At 49.4% G+C, this 19,114-nt stretch overlaps 1 pseudogene; it reads right to left on the bottom strand.

The window, feature by feature from the left end:
- Window positions 1–210: 210 nt before the first annotated feature.
- The window catches only part of LOC132403366 (nuclear transport factor 2-like), a 61,312-nt pseudogene continuing 42,408 nt past the window's right edge, over window positions 211–19,114 (bottom strand).

Genomic DNA, 19,114 nt, shown 5'->3' with positions numbered 1-19,114 from the left:
GCCAACCAAGATGCCCAGCTAGACTAGTCCCATTAGCCCACCTTTGGCCTGCATCCCTTCAAGGTAAGTTTATTATCAAAGCATGTCTATCACACACACTGAGATTTATTTCCTTGCAGCATTCACAACAGAACAAAGAAATACAATAGAATCAATGAAGACTGCTCAGGTTGCAAATTTTTCCATTGGGTACACATTTGTGCATGATATTTAGAATCCAGTTATTGCAATGAATAGCAAACTAGAAGAGTGGATATAAGGACGTGCAGAAAAAGAATTATGCAGTGATCACCTGAAGACATTGTTCGTGCAGATCCAAGCTTCATTAATGTGTTTCAGTAAAAATAACTGGTGGAGTCCCATGATTGGGTCATCATCAGCCTTAAGTTGTCCGACAGCCATACTCAAAACCCAATTATCAGGTGTGGGTTGATGGTCTTGTGCCGTTACTAGATGCTGTATTTTTGCAAATAGAAGGCTAGTAAGTTTTTCCACAATAGCATGTTTACCTTGGAACTGCTGTGCTTCTCAAGAAAGGCAAAGAGGTCTCGTGCAAGTTGACTCTATCTTCATCAAAAACTTGATAGTAACATTCCACAAGGCTACTTCCAATCTGCTCCCGAAGAAGCTTGTCATTCACCCTGATCAGTCAGCCTCAAGTAGCAATACCCCAATTCCAGTGGATCGCAGTACGGCGAGAGTCGGCACCAGGCCACTCCCAGTCGTTGTGTGGGTGAACGAGAAAGCACACTCGAAGAAGGTAAACCACACCATACTATTTTTTTTACTTTCCTATGTATTGGTAAGTTGCCATAGCAAACCAAAGTAACAAAAGCAGAAAGAGCAACATCTTACTCAACCTTTGGATATGTTCATACCTTTTGTTGACTTAGGATACAATAAACCATGTTCTTCTTTTAAGTTGGAAATGGTTTCATTTGGTTTCCTGGCAATGAAAAGCTGCACACAAACGAACACTGACAAAGTTTAAAGCAACATTTCCCTTTAAACATTTCTTATCCATACCTATCCAGATGTCTTGTAAAAGCTGTTATTGTACCTGCTTCAAATACTTCCTGTGGCAGTTCGTTCCATGTGCTCACCACTCTCTGCATGAAGGAGTTGCCCCTCAGGGCACTTTTTAAATCTTTCACCTATCAACTTAACCTGTGCCCTCTGTTTTTTGGCTCTCTCTCCCCACAAAAAGAACTGTTTTCACTTACAGTATTTATGCCCCTCACCATTTTTACAGTTTTTTCAGCTTAATGACATCTTTCCTATAAAAAGGTAACCAAAAGTGTATACAATCTCCAAGTGTGTCCTCACTAACACCTTGTACAACTGCAGCACAGACCATAGGTCGGCTTTTTCACATCAGTAGCCAATATTATCAATTGATTTCTTGTGTAGCCATCTGCAAGAACCCTCAGAAGAGATATTTACAGCATACTTTTGCAAACAGAGCTGAAAATGAGTTGTGCATTGTAACCGTGCGAGGTCAGCCTGCACAGTTTGGAAATTCCAAAGTAAAATTCAAATACTTTTGCTGTGCTAAAATAGCGCAGAACTGGGAGAGGAATTCCTACTGCTGCTGAGCCATCCTGGTCCCCTCCCCCTTCCCTCCAGACACCACCCCTCCCTACTCTCTGTACGCCAGGGAGTTAAAATTCAGATCTGCTGACAGGCTGCCTGATCAAACTTTCAGATTGGCCTCTGGAGCAGTGACTCAGGGTTGCCTCATTATTACTCTCAGTCAGCACCTACTCAATAAGCCACATGCTACCATCTATCTTGTGATTGAGGAGGCCAGGGGAATTCTGATGGCTTGTATCAGGAAGATGCCATCTCATTGCCAGCAGCCAGATGTTCAAACACAGTTGATACCTTCATCTGAATGAGATCCCTGTTTATTGCAGAAGACTCCCTCTTTGGCAACTTCAGCAACTCATTTATTTGTTGGCATGCGATGCTGCTTATCCTCCCATTAGGAAAATATCAAGCTCCTCCTCCTCCTTCTTCTCATAGACATTTTCCCATCTTGCCTAAATCAGAATGGACATATATAAGATTTTAAAGGAAAATTAATCTCCATGTCTTACTATTTTTGTTAATACTTTGTTCCCCAATGATACCAAAAACTGCCTGTTCACTCAGTCTGAAACTCTAGCCCTTCCGCTTCTCTGCTCTAGAAGCTGATGCTTTCTAGAACAGTGCTTTCTTCTTCTTGGGCGCCTACCTCCCAGTGGAGCATAGGCTACTGACAATCTCCCGCACCTATTGTCCAAAATTGATGGCATGGTGGGAGTTGATCAGTGTTTCTGTAATCTGGGGGATTGGCCTTTACAGCTTCAGCAGAGCCTTACCCGTTTCCACCTCTCACACTGGAGACATACGGTTGGACTTTGAGGGGCAGAGCAGAGCTTTGGGGCACCCTTAACCTCAAATTGTCAGGGCACATTTCACCAAAGACTCTTGCAAATTCCTACAGATAGGCGAAGGTTGAATCACCCTCTGTTGTGGGACCTCCAAAGCAGAGTATTGCAAGTGGCTGCAGAAGGTTGCAGGCTCGGCCAGTCCCATTGCCATCATAACCTCCCCACTATATTTCATCTTTCTCTGTCATTGGGGATATCTTTCAGGGAAAGTGCCATCCATCATTAAAGACCCTTACCATCCGGGACATGTTATCTTAAAAGATTCGACACCCAGGCAGTTAATCTGATCAACTACTCTATTTAGCCCACCCTCTCTCTATATTACCTCCATTATGTTAAACCACTTTTTATAATGCTGTTTACGTTGTAAGTAGATGCTGGTATTTACAGTATGTCTATGCACATTTTATTCCATATCCATTGTTTAACCTCTAACTTTATTTTTTATTCTTTATTTTTTTAATTGTTGAATATTGTTTTTTTGTTGTTCTATGTTGTGCCCTGACCAACACACCATGGTAAATTCCTAACACGTGGAAATGTAAATGGTGAATAAAGTCAATCTTTTATCCATGATGCCCTCTTTGTATTGTTACGTTTGGGAGGAGATACAGGAGCCTGAAGACCCACGCTCAGTTTTAAGAACAGCTTCTTCCCCTCCGCCATCAGATTTCTGAACAGTCCATGAACTTACGCATATTACCTTTTTATTAGTCTTTTGCAATATTATTTAAATTTGTATCTTATAGCAATTTTTATGTTTTGCCCTGTACTGCTGCAGGGAAACAATAAATTTCATGACATACATCTGTGATCATGAACCTGATTTTGATTCTAGAGTTTCACTGGAATGTGACTGGGGCAGTTGTAACGTAAGCTATTGGCGTGCAAGTGTTGATGTGTAAGGAGCTCAGAGCTTGCCTCCACACTGAGAGGGTGCACAAAGAAACAGTTTGCAGCAGAAGAGAGAAATGTGAAAGATATTGTGACAGTTTCAGGAACGGAATGCAAAGGGTTTGAACTAGGAAGGGCAAGGTATGTGATAAGGTACTGTGAAGTCGACTTGCAAGGTTGCGTTAGTACAGCTTTCAATGTGTAGCAGTCGGAGTTGGCAGCATTGGGTGGGACCTGGTTGTGGTGGAGTTGCATGCACAGCAAGTCAGAAATCAGAGCCTGGGACCGAAGCCAGGATGGAGTGCCCTTGGCAGCAGTTGGAAAGGGAAGTATGGCAGCAAAATACATGCTAGGTGAAGCTGAAGACTGCTTGTGTGCATCACACTATGAGAACAATAGAGTAGGGAGGTAATTAGGTCTGGCATTACTTTCATTTGGGGATGGGAGAGAAGGGTCCAAGACCAACCTGCTTACACCTGCCAAGTTTCTGCTTTACAGCAACTACAAGCTCCATCTCTGTTTCTTTAGATCATTCTGAAACGCTCTCTAACAGTCAGTGCTGTAGCCTCATAAGCATGGGGTTAGGTTCATGTTGTCAATGAAGTTTCAAGGATAGAAAATGCTGCAGATACACTGATAAACAAATAAAGTCAAGGAATAATGAATAAGTGTGCATGAGTGACACAAAGACACTAATTGGGTACTGGATCGCATGTTTCAATTCTCTCCTTCGCAAAGAGAAGAGGCAAATATTTTTTAGAAGCATCTTCTGGAGAATCGGAGGAAGTGTAAGCACTTACTCACCCTTTGGCACTGCCTGTTTATTTATCAATTCTTTGTACTACCATCCTGTCTTCCCTAGGTGGAAAAAACTTATAAAAAGTGAAAATCACACCGTTAAGAAGTGGCTTGAATCAAAATGCACCCCGGGAAGTTTTCCAATTAATTGCCACCCTTTGCAAAATTGGTCTGGCCACCTCCAGCTGTAATTCACCTCAGTGCAGTTAATATTTACCTGGCATCTGTTAGGCATCTGATAAAGTCCAAGGTTATGCAACACATTTCTTCCATTGCCAGCAAAATAGTTATTTGCTTCTGGGGGCAACTGTGAGCTTCATAAATGACACAGAAGAAAACTGGGAACACATTGGAAATGGGATGGTAAAATCATCCACACCTTAGCAACCTCATTTTTCAATGGTCAGGATAACAGAAACTGTAATAAAGATTCAAAACACATTTATTATCAAAGAATGTATAAATTAAACAATGCATAGATTTGTCTGCTTACAGGCAACCACAAAGCAAGAAACTCAAATAACCCAATTTTAAAAAAGGACCAAAAAAAATCACTGGACAGTGAGAGAGAGAGAGAAAAAAACGCACATCATACAAACAATAGGAGCAAGCCAACAGCATCCCAAACCAGACTGAGTCCCAAAGCCGCTCACGGAGCACCTGGAGTGGGCCCAAGCCAAGCCTCGGTCCCCAGTTCATCACACCAGCAGGGCCGGATCAGTTTACAGTCTCGGTGCCACAGAGAAAGGAATAGACACTAACGGGAGAGCAGGCAGGATCAGCCTGACACTCAGCCTTTCCAGTCTATCTGGACTGGCGTTTAAACTGTTCAGACACTGAGTAGTGCCACATTCCAGTACCTGGATCAATGCCGCCCTGCCCAAAGCTGTTCTCGATCTCTCCAAATCCACTTGGCACTTGGAGTGATCCAACCTGGCACCCGGGTTAGGTAGTTAGGCAACAAAACTCTTCCGCATCGACGTCTCTCCAAATCATCCGCTCCATCTCCAGTAGTGATACGAACTCCTTCTCCATCTGCAGCTCAAACACACTACACATCGCAAAGCGCAGCGTGGCCAATCGCTTGAACCAGCCCTGCCTCCCCACTGTCTATTGTGATGGTTCACATGTGAGATGTTGCAAATCTTCAGCAGTGCCATCTTAAATTGGGGCCTTGCTCACTGATCTTTCCAGTCCAGACATTGGGCTCACTGGCCTCTTGATCAGCCGCAACGATCAGTGGTGTCGGGCCATTTAGTAGGAGATAAGAGCAAGGCTGGGGTGGAGGAGGATTGTGGGGCTGGAGGGTGATCAGTGGTGTCGGGCCATTTAGTAGGAGATAAGAGCAAGGCTGGGGTGGAGGAGGATTGTGGGGCTGGAGGGTGATCAGTGGTGTCGGGCCATTTAGTAGGAGATAAGAGCAAGGCTGGGGTGGAGGAGGATTGTGGGGCTGGAGGGTGATGCTCAGAAACATAGGAAAGCCCTATGAATCTCTCAGATAGCACACATGTACTCAGTTCCATGGAAGTCTTTGTGCAGTGTACTGTCGCTGTCATAGGAGAGTCCCTTAAGTTCTGATTTATCTCCTGTCATCTGCACAGTAGGCTAACCACGCACTGTAAATTACCCCTCGGTGTGGTAATGGCAAATTGAATCGAAGGGATAAGCATGAGCAAAAGGGAAATAAGACCATAAGACACAGGAACAGAATTAGGTCATTCAAACCATCAAGTTTGCTCCATCATTCAATCACGGCTGGTTCATTTTCTTTATCAAGCCCATTGTCTTGCCTTCTCCGTGTAACCTTTTAGACCCTGACTAATCAAGAACCTTTCAACCTCCACTTGAAATATACCCAATGTCTTGGCCTCCACAGCATCTCTGGCAATGAATACCACAGATTCACCACCCCCTGCCTAAAGCAATTCCTTGTCTCTGTTCTAAAGAGATGCCCTTGAATTCTGAGACTGTGCCCTCTGATGTTAGACTCCTCCACTACAGGAAACATGCTCTCCATGTCTACTCGCTCTTGGGCTTTCAATATTTCATAAGTTTCAATGAGATCCCCCTCATCCTTCTGAACCTCAGTGGCACCACCATGCAGGGAAATGGGGCGGTTGGGGGCAATAGGGCCAATGAAATTGGTTCACTGGTCGATGGCACAGACCAAATGGGCCGAATGGCCATTTGTTGCTAAAGGATAGCGTGACATGGCGGCTTTGCAGGCAGCTCCCAAAGGGAACTGCACAGGCTCCATTGTTGCAAATGATTTGTGTGCAAAATGTTACAGTGCTGCTTTCAACAGATAATTACCCAATTCCATGAATATTTTGTGGATATCTGAGCCAGCTGTATGCAACACATATTTAGAACACCAAAAGAAAGTGAAATCCAGTTTCTTGGCAAATATTTTTAACTACCGAATTCTGCATTTGAACCTAATCCAGACTGATAGCATATACAATCTGTTTCTCTGATGGTTCTGATCAAAATTAGCGTGAATGTTCTGTATGCGTAAATATGAGTGAATGCATGACATATAGATGTAAATTTATCCATAATTTGGCATAAGTTTATCATTCTTTTTAAAGATGTCATTGGGAAGTTAGTGTAGAAAATAAATATCTCTATCTCTGTGAAGAACTCCCATTTTAAATTAAATTATACAGGGCTTATCTCCATTGACAAGCACTTTCTCGGCCTATGACTGAAAGGCACATTACGGCAGAGTCAATGAAGCTCACACAACATTTGGTATATGATTGACTTTATTGTTGACTAAAAATGTCCAATCATTCCTGTACTGTGCACATCTTTCCTTACACTCGTACTATTCCATGCACTCCTTTCTCTGTGCTCTTGTCTGTGCACATATGTCTGCGCACTCCAGTTTCTGAACTCTGTGTGTGCTCCACTCTCCGGATACATATCTGCACTCACTCCTGTACTACAGGTCATGCCTTTCGGGGACTTACATTATATGTCTGCCTGCAGTCCTATCCCTGCTCTTCTCTCTGTATACTCCCATCCCTTCATTTCTGTCCCTATCCCTGTCCTCCTGTCCATACACAGACATTGTACACCTGCCCCAATCCCTGCACTTCTCTCTGCCCATTCTTCTCTGTGCACACCTGTCCATATTCTCCTGTCCCTGCACACTTCACTGTACACTGTTTTTCATGTCCCTGTACTCCTCGTGACCCTACACTCCTCTCTGTAAACCCCTGTCCCTGTTCTCCTCGTGTCCCTACACTCCTCTGTTCTCCTCGTGTCCCTACACTCCTCTCTGTGAACCCCTGTCCCTGTTCTCCTCGTGTCCCTACACTCCTCTCTGTAAACCCCTGTCCCTGTTCTCCTCGTGTCCCCACACTCCTCTGTTCTCCTCGTGTCCCTACACTCCTCTCTGTGAACCCCTGTCCCTGTTCTCCTCGTGTCCCCACACTCCTCTGTTCTCCTCGTGTCCCTACACTCCTCTCTGTGAACCCCTGTCCCTGTTCTCCTCGTGTCCCTACACTCCTCTCTGTGAACCCCTGTCCCTGTTCTCCTCGTGTCCCCACACTCCTCTGTTCTCCTCGTGTCCCTACACTCCTCTCTGTAAACCCCTGACCCTGTTCTCCTCGTGTCCCTACACTCCTCTCTGTAAACCCCTGACCCTGTTCTCCTCGTGTCCCTACACTCCTCTCTGTAAACCCCTGTCCCTGTTCTCGTGTCCCTACACTCCTCTCTGTAAACCCGTCCCTGTTCTCCTCGTGTCCCTACACTCCTCTCTGTGAACCCCTGTCCCAGTTCTCCTCGTGTCCCTACACTCCTCTCGGTAAACCCCTGTCCCTGTTCTCCTCGTGTCCCAACACTCCTCTCTGTGAACTGCTGTCCCTGTTCTCCTCGTGTCCCTACACTCCTCTGTTCTCCTCGTGTCCCAACACTCCTCTCTGTGAACGCCTGTCCCTGTTCTCCTCGTGTCCCTACACTCCTCTCTGTAAACCCCTGTCCCTGTTCTCCTCGTGTCCCAACACTCCTCTCTGTAAACCCCTGTCCCTGTTCTCCTCGTGTCCCTACACTCCTCTCTGTAAACCCCTGTCCCTGTTCTCCTCGTGTCCCCACACTCCTCTCTGTGAACCCCTGTCCCTGTTCTCCTCGTGTCCCAACACTCCTCTTGTAAACCCCTGTCCCTGTTCTCCTCGTGACCCTACACTCCTCTCTGTAAACCCCTGTCCCTGTTCTCCTCGTGTCCCAACACTCCTCTTGTAAACCCCTGTCCCTGTTCTCCTCGTGTCCCTACACTCCTCTTGTAAACCCCTGTCCCTGTTCTCCTCGTGACCCTACACTCCTCTATGTGAACCCCTGTCACTGTTCTCCTCGTGTCCCAACACTCCTCTTGTAAACCCCTGTCCCTGTTCTCCTCGTGTCCCTACACTCCTCTCTGTGAACCCCTGTCCCTGTTCTCCTCGTGTCCCTACACTCCTCTCTGTAAACCCCTGACCCTGTTCTCCTCGTGTCCCAACACTCCTCAGTTCTCCTCGTGTCCCTACACTCCACTCTGTGAACCCCTGTCCCTGTTCTCCTCGTGTCCCAACACTCCTCTCTGTAAACTGCTGTCCCTGTTCTCCTCGTGTCCCCACACTCCTCTGTTCTCCTTGTGTCCCTACACTCCTCTCGGTAAACCCCTGACCCTGTTCTCCTCGTGTCCCCACACTCCTCTCTGTAAACCCCTGACCCTGTTCTCCTCGTGTCCCTACACTCCTCTCTGTAAACCCCTGTCTCTGTTCTCCTCGTGTCCCTACACTCCTCTCTGTAAACCCCTGACCCTGTTCTCCTCGTGTCCCCACACTCCTCTCTGTAAACCCCTGTCTCTGTTCTCCTCGTGTCCCTACACTCCTCTCTGTAAACCCCTGACCCTGTTCTCCTCGTGTCCCCACACTCCTCTCTGTAAACCCCTGTCCCTGTTCTCCTCGTGTCCCCACACTCCTCTCTGTGAACCCCTGTCCCTGTTCTCCTCGTGTCCCAACACTCCTCTCTGTAAACCCCTGTCTCTGTTCTCCTCGTGTCCCTACACTCCTCTCTGTAAACCCCTGACCCTGTTCTCCTCGTGTCCCCACACTCCTCTCTGTAAACCCCTGTCCCTGTTCTCCTCGTGTCCCTACACTCCTCTCTGTAAACTCCTGTCCCTGTTCTCCTCGTGTCCCTACACTCCTCTCTGTAAACCCCTGTCCCTGTTCTCCTCGTGTCCCTACACTCCTCTCTGTAAACCCCTGTCCCTGTTCTCCTCGTGTCCCTACACTCCTCTCTGTAAACCCCTGACCCTGTTCTCCTCGTGTCCCTACACTCCTCTCTGTAAACCCCTGTCCCTGTTCTCCTCGTGTCCCTACACTCCTCTCTGTAAACCCCTGTCCCTGTTCTCCTCGTGTCCCTACACTCCTCTCTGTAAACCCCTGAACCTGTTCTCCTCGTGTCCCTACACTCCTCTCTGTAAACTCCTGTCTCTGTTCTCCTCGTGTCCCTACACTCCTCTCTGTAAACTGCTGTCCCTGTGATGCACCATCAATAACTCACACTGAGACGTAGGCGAGATATCGGCTTTTATTGACTGGAAGAAGGAACCAGGAGTGAGTGTCTATCATACAAGGTCCTGGAGACTGAGGCCGAGCGTCAGGCCGCAGGTCTCCTTTATACAGGGGCCTGTGGGAGGAGCCACAGGAGCAGTCAGCAGGGGCGTGTCCCGACAGGCACATAGTTCACCACACCCTGTTCTACTCGTGTCCCAACACTCCTCTCTGTAAACCCGTCTCTGTTCTCCTCGTGTCCCTACACTCCTCTCTGTAAACTCCAATCTCTGTTCTCCTCGTGTCCCCACACTCCTCTCTGTAAACCCCTGTCCCTGTTCTCCTCGTGTCCCCACACTCCTCTCTGTAAACTCCAATCTCTGTTCTCCTCGTGTCCCCACACTCCTCTCTGTAAACCCCTGTCCCTGTTCTCCTCGTGTCCCCACACTCCTCTCTGTAAACTCCAATCTCTGTTCTCCTCGTGTCCCCACACTCCTCTCTGTAAACCCCTGTCCCTGTTCTCCTCGTGTCCCCACACTCCTCTCTGTAAACTCCAATCTCTGTTCTCCTCGTGTCCCCACACTCCTCTCTGTAAACCCCTGTCCCTGTTCTCCTCGTGTCCCTACACTCCTCTCTGTAAACCCCTGTCCCTGTTCTCCTCGTGTCCCCACACTCCTCTCTGTAAACTCCAATCTCTGTTCTCCTCGTGTCCCCACACTCCTCTCTGTAAACCCCTGTCCCTGTTCTCCTCGTGTCCCTACACTCCTCTCTGTAAACCCCTGTCCCTGTTCTCCTCGTGTCCCTACACTCCTCTCTGTGAACCCCTGTCCCTGTTCTCCTCGTGTCCCTACACTCCTCTGTTCTCCTCGTGTCCCTACACTCCTCTCTGTAAACCCCTGTCCCTGTTCTCCTCGTGTCCCTACACTCCTCTCTGTAAACCCCTGAACCTGTTCTCCTCGTGTCCCTACACTCCTCTCTGTAAACTCCTGTCTCTGTTCTCCTCGTGTCCCTACACTCCTCTCTGTAAACTGCTGTCCCTGTTCTACTCGTGTCCCAACACTCCTCTCTGTAAACCCGTCTCTGTTCTCCTCGTGTCCCTACACTCCTCTCTGTAAACTCCAATCTCTGTTCTCCTCGTGTCCCCACACTCCTCTCTGTAAACCCCTGTCCCTGTTCTCCTCGTGTCCCCACACTCCTCTCTGTAAACTCCAATCTCTGTTCTCCTCGTGTCCCCACACTCCTCTCTGTAAACCCCTGTCCCTGTTCTCCTCGTGTCCCCACACTCCTCTCTGTAAACTCCAATCTCTGTTCTCCTCGTGTCCCCACACTCCTCTCTGTAAACCCCTGTCCCTGTTCTCCTCGTGTCCCCACACTCCTCTCTGTAAACTCCAATCTCTGTTCTCCTCGTGTCCCCACACTCCTCTCTGTAAACCCCTGTCCCTGTTCTCCTCGTGTCCCTACACTCCTCTCTGTAAACCCCTGTCCCTGTTCTCCTCGTGTCCCCACACTCCTCTCTGTAAACTCCAATCTCTGTTCTCCTCGTGTCCCCACACTCCTCTCTGTAAACCCCTGTCCCTGTTCTCCTCGTGTCCCTACACTCCTCTCTGTAAACCCCTGTCCCTGTTCTCCTCGTGTCCCTACACTCCTCTCTGTGAACCCCTGTCCCTGTTCTCCTCGTGTCCCTACACTCCTCTGTTCTCCTCGTGTCCCTACACTCCTCTCTGTAAACCCCTGTCCTTGGTCTCCTCGTGTCCCCACACTCCTCTGTTCTCCTCGTGTCCCTACACTCCTCTCTGTAAACCCCTGTCCCTGTTCTCCTCGTGTCCCTACACTCCTCTCTGTAAACCCCTGTCCCTGTTCTCCTCGTGTCCCTACACTCCTCTCTGTAAACCCCTGTCCCTGTTCTCCTCGTGTCCCTACACTCCTCTCTGTAAACCCCTGTCCCTGTTCTCCTCGTGTCCCTACACTCCTCTCTGTAAACCCCTGTCCCTGTTCTCCTCGTGTCCCAACACTCCTCTCTGTAAACCCCTGTCCCTGTTCTCCTCGTGTCCCTACACTCCTCTCTGTAAACCCCTGTCCCTGTTCTCCTCGTGTCCCCACACTCCTCTCTGTAAACCCCTGTCCCTGTTCTCCTCGTGTCCCTACACTCCTCTCTGTAAACCCCTGTCCCTGTTCTCCTCGTGTCCCAACACTCCTCTCTGTAAACCCCTGTCCCTGTTCTCCTCGTGTCCCTACACTCCTCTCTGTAAACCCCCGTCCCTGTTCTCCTCGTGTCCCTACACTCCTCTCTGTAAACCCGTCCCTGTTCTCCTCGTGTCCCTACACTCCTCTCTGTAAACCCCTGTCCCTGTTCTCCTCGTGTCCCTACACTCCTCTCTGTAAACCCGTCCCTGTTCTCCTCGTGTCCCTACACTCCTCTCTGTAAACCCCTGTCCCTGTTCTCCTCGTGTCCCTACACTCCTCTGTAAACCCCTGTCCCTGTTCTCCTCGTGTCCCTACACTCCTCTCTGTAAACCCCTGTCCCTGTTCTCCTCGTGTCCCCACACTCCTCTCTGTAAACCCCTGACCCTGTTCTCCTCGTGTCCCTACACTCCTCTCTGTAAACCCCTGTTCTCCTCGTGTCCCTACACTCCTCTCTGTAAACCCCTGACCCTGTTCTCCTCGTGTCCCTACACTCCTCTCTGTAAACCCCTGTTCTCCTCGTGTCCCAACACTCCTCTGTTCTCCTCGTGTCCCTACACTCCACTCTGTGAACCCCTGTCCCTGTTCTCCTCGTGTCCCAACACTCCTCTCTGTAAACTGCTGTCCCTGTTCTCCTCGTGTCCCCACACTCCTCTGTTCTCCTTGTGTCCCTACACTCCTCTCGGTAAACCCCTGACCCTGTTCTCCTCGTGTCCCCACACTCCTCTCTGTAAACCCCTGTCCCTGTTCTCCTCGTGTCCCTACACTCCTCTCTGTAAACCCCTGTCCCTGTTCTCCTCGTGTCCCCACACTCCTCTCTGTAAACCCCTGACCCTGTTCTCCTCGTGTCCCTACACTCCTCTCTGTAAACCCCTGTTCTCCTCGTGTCCCTACACTCCTCTCTGTAAACCCCTGACCCTGTTCTCCTCGTGTCCCTACACTCCTCTCTGTAAACCCCTGACCCTGTTCTCCTCGTGTCCCCACACTCCTCTCTGTAAACCCCTGTCTCTGTTCTCCTCGTGTCCCTACACTCCTCTCTGTAAACCCCTGACCCTGTTCTCCTCGTGTCCCCACACTCCTCTCTGTAAACCCCTGTCCCTGTTCTCCTCGTGTCCCCACACTCCTCTCTGTGAACCCCTGTCCCTGTTCTCCTCGTGTCCCAACACTCCTCTCTGTAAACCCCTGTCTCTGTTCTCCTCGTGTCCCTACACTCCTCTCTGTAAACCCCTGACCCTGTTCTCCTCGTGTCCCCACACTCCTCTCTGTAAACCCCTGTCCCTGTTCTCCTCGTGTCCCTACACTCCTCTCTGTAAACTCCTGTCCCTGTTCTCCTCGTGTCCCTACACTCCTCTCTGTAAACCCCTGTCCCTGTTCTCCTCGTGTCCCTACACTCCTCTCTGTAAACCCCTGTCCCTGTTCTCCTCGTGTCCCTACACTCCTCTCTGTAAACCCCTGACCCTGTTCTCCTCGTGTCCCTACACTCCTCTCTGTAAACCCCTGTCCCTGTTCTCCTCGTGTCCCTACACTCCTCTCTGTAAACCCCTGTCCCTGTTCTCCTCGTGTCCCTACACTCCTCTCTGTAAACCCCTGAACCTGTTCTCCTCGTGTCCCTACACTCCTCTCTGTAAACTCCTGTCTCTGTTCTCCTCGTGTCCCTACACTCCTCTCTGTAAACTGCTGTCCCTGTGATGCACCATCAATAACTCACACTGAGACGTAGGCGAGATATCGGCTTTTATTGACTGGAAGAAGGAACCAGGAGTGAGTGTCTATCATACAAGGTCCTGGAGACTGAGGCCGAGCGTCAGGCCGCAGGTCTCCTTTATACAGGGGCCTGTGGGAGGAGCCACAGGAGCAGTCAGCAGGGGCGTGTCCCGACAGGCACATAGTTCACCACACCCTGTTCTACTCGTGTCCCAACACTCCTCTCTGTAAACCCGTCTCTGTTCTCCTCGTGTCCCTACACTCCTCTCTGTAAACTCCAATCTCTGTTCTCCTCGTGTCCCCACACTCCTCTCTGTAAACCCCTGTCCCTGTTCTCCTCGTGTCCCCACACTCCTCTCTGTAAACTCCAATCTCTGTTCTCCTCGTGTCCCCACACTCCTCTCTGTAAACCCCTGTCCCTGTTCTCCTCGTGTCCCCACACTCCTCTCTGTAAACTCCAATCTCTGTTCTCCTCGTGTCCCCACACTCCTCTCTGTAAACCCCTGTCCCTGTTCTCCTCGTGTCCCCACACTCCTCTCTGTAAACTCCAATCTCTGTTCTCCTCGTGTCCCCACACTCCTCTCTGTAAACCCCTGTCCCTGTTCTCCTCGTGTCCCTACACTCCTCTCTGTAAACCCCTGTCCCTGTTCTCCTCGTGTCCCCACACTCCTCTCTGTAAACTCCAATCTCTGTTCTCCTCGTGTCCCCACACTCCTCTCTGTAAACCCCTGTCCCTGTTCTCCTCGTGTCCCTACACTCCTCTCTGTAAACCCCTGTCCCTGTTCTCCTCGTGTCCCTACACTCCTCTCTGTGAACCCCTGTCCCTGTTCTCCTCGTGTCCCTACACTCCTCTGTTCTCCTCGTGTCCCTACACTCCTCTCTGTAAACCCCTGTCCCTGTTCTCCTCGTGTCCCTACACTCCTCTCTGTAAACCCCTGAACCTGTTCTCCTCGTGTCCCTACACTCCTCTCTGTAAACTCCTGTCTCTGTTCTCCTCGTGTCCCTACACTCCTCTCTGTAAACTGCTGTCCCTGTTCTACTCGTGTCCCAACACTCCTCTCTGTAAACCCGTCTCTGTTCTCCTCGTGTCCCTACACTCCTCTCTGTAAACTCCAATCTCTGTTCTCCTCGTGTCCCCACACTCCTCTCTGTAAACCCCTGTCCCTGTTCTCCTCGTGTCCCCACACTCCTCTCTGTAAACTCCAATCTCTGTTCTCCTCGTGTCCCCACACTCCTCTCTGTAAACCCCTGTCCCTGTTCTCCTCGTGTCCCCACACTCCTCTCTGTAAACTCCAATCTCTGTTCTCCTCGTGTCCCCACACTCCTCTCTGTAAACCCCTGTCCCTGTTCTCCTCGTGTCCCCACACTCCTCTCTGTAAACTCCAATCTCTGTTCTCCTCGTGTCCCCACACTCCTCTCTGTAAACCCCTGTCCCTGTTCTCCTCGTGTCCCTACACTCCTCTCTGTAAACCCCTGTCCCTGTTCTCCTCGTGTCCCCACACTCCTCTCTGTAAACTCCAATCTCTGTTCTCCTCGTGTCCCCACACTCCTCTCTGTAAACCCCTGTCCCTGTTCTCCTCGTGTCCCTACACTCCTCTCTGTAAACCCCTGTCCCTGTTCTCCTCGTGTCCCTACACTCCTCTCTGTGAACCCCTGTCCCTGTTCTCCTCGTGTCCCTACACTCCTCTGTTCTCCTCGTGTCCCTACACTCCTCTCTGTAAACCCCTGTCCTTGGTCTCCTCGTGTCCCCACACTCCTCTGTTCTCCTCGTGTCCCTACACTCCTCTCTGTAAACCCCTGTCCCTGTTCTCCTCGTGTCCCTACACTCCTCTCTGTAAACCCCTGTCCCTGTTCTCCTCGTGTCCCTACACTCCTCTCTGTAAACCCCTGTCCCTGTTCTCCTCGTGTCCCTACACTCCTCTCTGTAAACCCCTGTCCCTGTTCTCCTCGTGTCCCTACACTCCTCTCTGTAAACCCCTGTCCCTGTTCTCCTCGTGTCCCAACACTCCTCTCTGTAAACCCCTGTCCCTGTTCTCCTCGTGTCCCTACACTCCTCTCTGTAAACCCCTGTCCCTGTTCTCCTCGTGTCCCCACACTCCTCTCTGTAAACCCCTGTCCCTGTTCTCCTCGTGTCCCTACACTCCTCTCTGTAAACCCCTGTCCCTGTTCTCCTCGTGTCCCAACACTCCTCTCTGTAAACCCCTGTCCCTGTTCTCCTCGTGTCCCTACACTCCTCTCTGTAAACCCCCGTCCCTGTTCTCCTCGTGTCCCTACACTCCTCTCTGTAAACCCGTCCCTGTTCTCCTCGTGTCCCTACACTCCTCTCTGTAAACCCCTGTCCCTGTTCTCCTCGTGTCCCTACACTCCTCTCTGTAAACCCGTCCCTGTTCTCCTCGTGTCCCTACACTCCTCTCTGTAAACCCCTGTCCCTGTTCTCCTCGTGTCCCTACACTCCTCTGTAAACCCCTGTCCCTGTTCTCCTCGTGTCCCTACACTCCTCTCTGTAAACCCCTGACCCTGTTCTCCTCGTGTCCCTACACTCCTCTCTGTAAACCCCTGTCCCTGTTCTCCTCGTGTCCCTACACTCCTCTCTGTAAACCCCTGACCCTGTTCTCCTCGTGTCCCAACACTCCTCTGTTCTCCTCGTGTCCCTACACTCCACTCTGTGAACCCCTGTCCCTGTTCTCCTCGTGTCCCAACACTCCTCTCTGTAAACTGCTGTCCCTGTTCTCCTCGTGTCCCCACACTCCTCTGTTCTCCTTGTGTCCCTACACTCCTCTCGGTAAACCCCTGACCCTGTTCTCCTCGTGTCCCCACACTCCTCTCTGTAAACCCCTGTCCCTGTTCTCCTCGTGTCCCTACACTCCTCTCTGTAAACCCCTGTCCCTGTTCTCCTCGTGTCCCCACACTCCTCTCTGTAAACCCCTGACCCTGTTCTCCTCGTGTCCCTACACTCCTCTCTGTAAACCCCTGTTCTCCTCGTGTCCCTACACTCCTCTCTGTAAACCGCTGTCCCTGTTCTCCTCGTGTCCCTACACTCCTCTCTGTAAACCCCTGACCCTGTTCTCCTCGTGTCCCTACACTCCTCTCTGTAAACCCCTGTCCCTGTTCTCCTCGTGTCCCTACACTCCTCTCTGTAAACCCCTGACCCTGTTCTCCTCGTGTCCCTACACTCCTCTCTGTAAACCCCTGTCTCTGTTCTCCTCGTGTCCCTACACTCCTCTCTGTAAACCCCTGACCCTGTTCTCCTCGTGTCCCCACACTCCTCTCTGTAAACCCCTGTCCCTGTTCTCCTCGTGTCCCCACACTCCTCTCTGTGAACCCCTGTCCCTGTTCTCCTCGTGTCCCAACACTCCTCTCTGTAAACCCCTGTCTCTGTTCTCCTCGTGTCCCTACACTCCTCTCTGTAAACCCCTGACCCTGTTCTCCTCGTGTCCCCACACTCCTCTGTTCTCCTTGTGTCCCTACACTCCTCTCGGTAAACCCCTGACCCTGTTCTCCTCGTGTCCCCACACTCCTCTCTGTAAACCCCTGTCCCTGTTCTCCTCGTGTCCCTACACTCCTCTCTGTAAACCCCTGTTCTCCTCGTGTCCCTACACTCCTCTCTGTAAACCGCTGTCCCTGTTCTCCTCGTGTCCCTACACTCCTCTCTGTAAACCCCTGACCCTGTTCTCCTCGTGTCCCTACACTCCTCTCTGTAAACCCCTGTCCCTGTTCTCCTCGTGTCCCTACAGTGCTCTCTGTAAACCCCTGTCCCTGTTCTCCTCGTGTCCCTACACTCCTCTCTGTAAACCCCTGTCCCTGTTCTCCTCGTGTCCCTACACTCCTCTCTGTAAACCCCTGTCCCTGTTCTCCTCGTGTCCCTACACTCCTCTCTGTAAACCCCTGTCCCTGTTCTCCTCGTGTCCCTACACTCCTCTCTGTTAACTGCTGTCCCTGTTCTCCTGTCATACAAAATATACCTTCTCCAATCTCTCAATTCATTTCTGCTTCACTTTCATTTAAGACTTGGAGCTTACACAGAGGTTCTGAATTCCAGATCATCTCACTCTTCCTTCACTTGAATTTATTTTCAGCTAAATGAGCTTATTAAATGCATATTTGAAATCTAGCATGGGGGTCAAAGAGAATGGTGGAATAAGAATCAGAACCAAATTTAATATAACTGGCATATGTCATGAAATGTAGCAGCAGTACAATGCAATACTTGATAAATGTTGAAAAAGAATTATAGTATGTAGTTACATGTATATTAGATAGTTAAATTAAAAATTGTGCAGAAACAGAAATAATATAAGAAGGGTGGAAGTGTTCATGGGTTCAATGTCTATTTAGAAATCAGATGGCAGAGGTGAAGAAGGTGTTCTTGAATCATTGAGTGAGTGTCTTCAGGCTTCTGTACCTCCTTCCTGATGGTAGCAATGAGAAAAAGGTATGTTCTGGGTGATAGGAGTCCTTAACAACAGATGCCGCCTTTCTGCAGCACCACTCTTTAGGAATATGGAGGAAGAATTTATGGTTGGGGGGGATATATGGGAGGCAGGGTTTAACATTGTGGGCCAAAAGGCCTGTACTGTGCTGTACTATTCTATGTTCTATGGTCTATATCTTGGATGAATAAACTCTTCTCAGGCTTCCATTTGTGTACAGTTGTTGATTTCAACCAACACTTCAATGACAAACTGTCCCACCTTCATCAGGGATGATACCTGGTCATGTCTAGTCCGGTGGTATTTATACCCCCATCATCTGACCATCCTCATTGTGCCATGCCAATAGCCTTAGGGATCACCACATGAAGGAAGCCCTTGAAATAAAATCAGAGGAAAATATTTTTAACAAAGACAAAGGTCCCGCTCTCAGTAAGAATTGGAATTCAATTGTAAGCAAGTGGAAACCTGATTGGATGAGGAACAACCAATCAAGAGGGACAGATGATGGGGATAAAAATACCACTGGACTAGACATGCCCACTCATCATACTGATGAAAGTGGCAGAGTTTATCATCAAAATGTCAGTTAAAATCGATACTGTACCTGGCTGGAAGCCCGAGAAGAGTTTGTCATATATGCTGGGAAAGCACTAGAACCTTCTTCAATATCTTGGATACTGTGAGCAGTAGCCCCTCTTCCCACACCAGGTAGTGTTGCAGCCTAACAGATGCTCTCCATGGTACATCTGTAAAAGTTTTCAAGTGTTTTAGGCAAATCTCTTCAAACTCCTAATGAAATATAGCTGCTACATCAAAATGTGAAATTGACACCCAGGAACTTGAAATTGCTCTCTCTCTCCACTTCTGATCTGTCGATGAGGATTGTTTCATGTTCCCTTGACTTACTGTTTCTGAAGTCTACAATCAGCTTTTTGATCTTACTGACATTGAATGCAAGGGTGTTACTGTGATACCTCTCAACTAACTGGTATAGTTGTAATATAGGTTACAAGGAAAATTAGAGGGGAAATATAATTTCTCTAAGAGCTGGCATTGAGTCAGTGGGTTAAATTGGCTCCTTCAATATTGTAAGGAAAAAAATTAAAATGGAAATCACACCTTTAAGTAG

Source organism: Hypanus sabinus, chromosome 13 (assembly GCF_030144855.1).
Source record: "Hypanus sabinus isolate sHypSab1 chromosome 13, sHypSab1.hap1, whole genome shotgun sequence".
NCBI lineage: Eukaryota > Metazoa > Chordata > Chondrichthyes > Myliobatiformes > Dasyatidae > Hypanus > Hypanus sabinus.
Note: the sequence above shows the minus strand (reverse complement) of the source record. Positions and strands in the feature narration are given on the sequence as shown.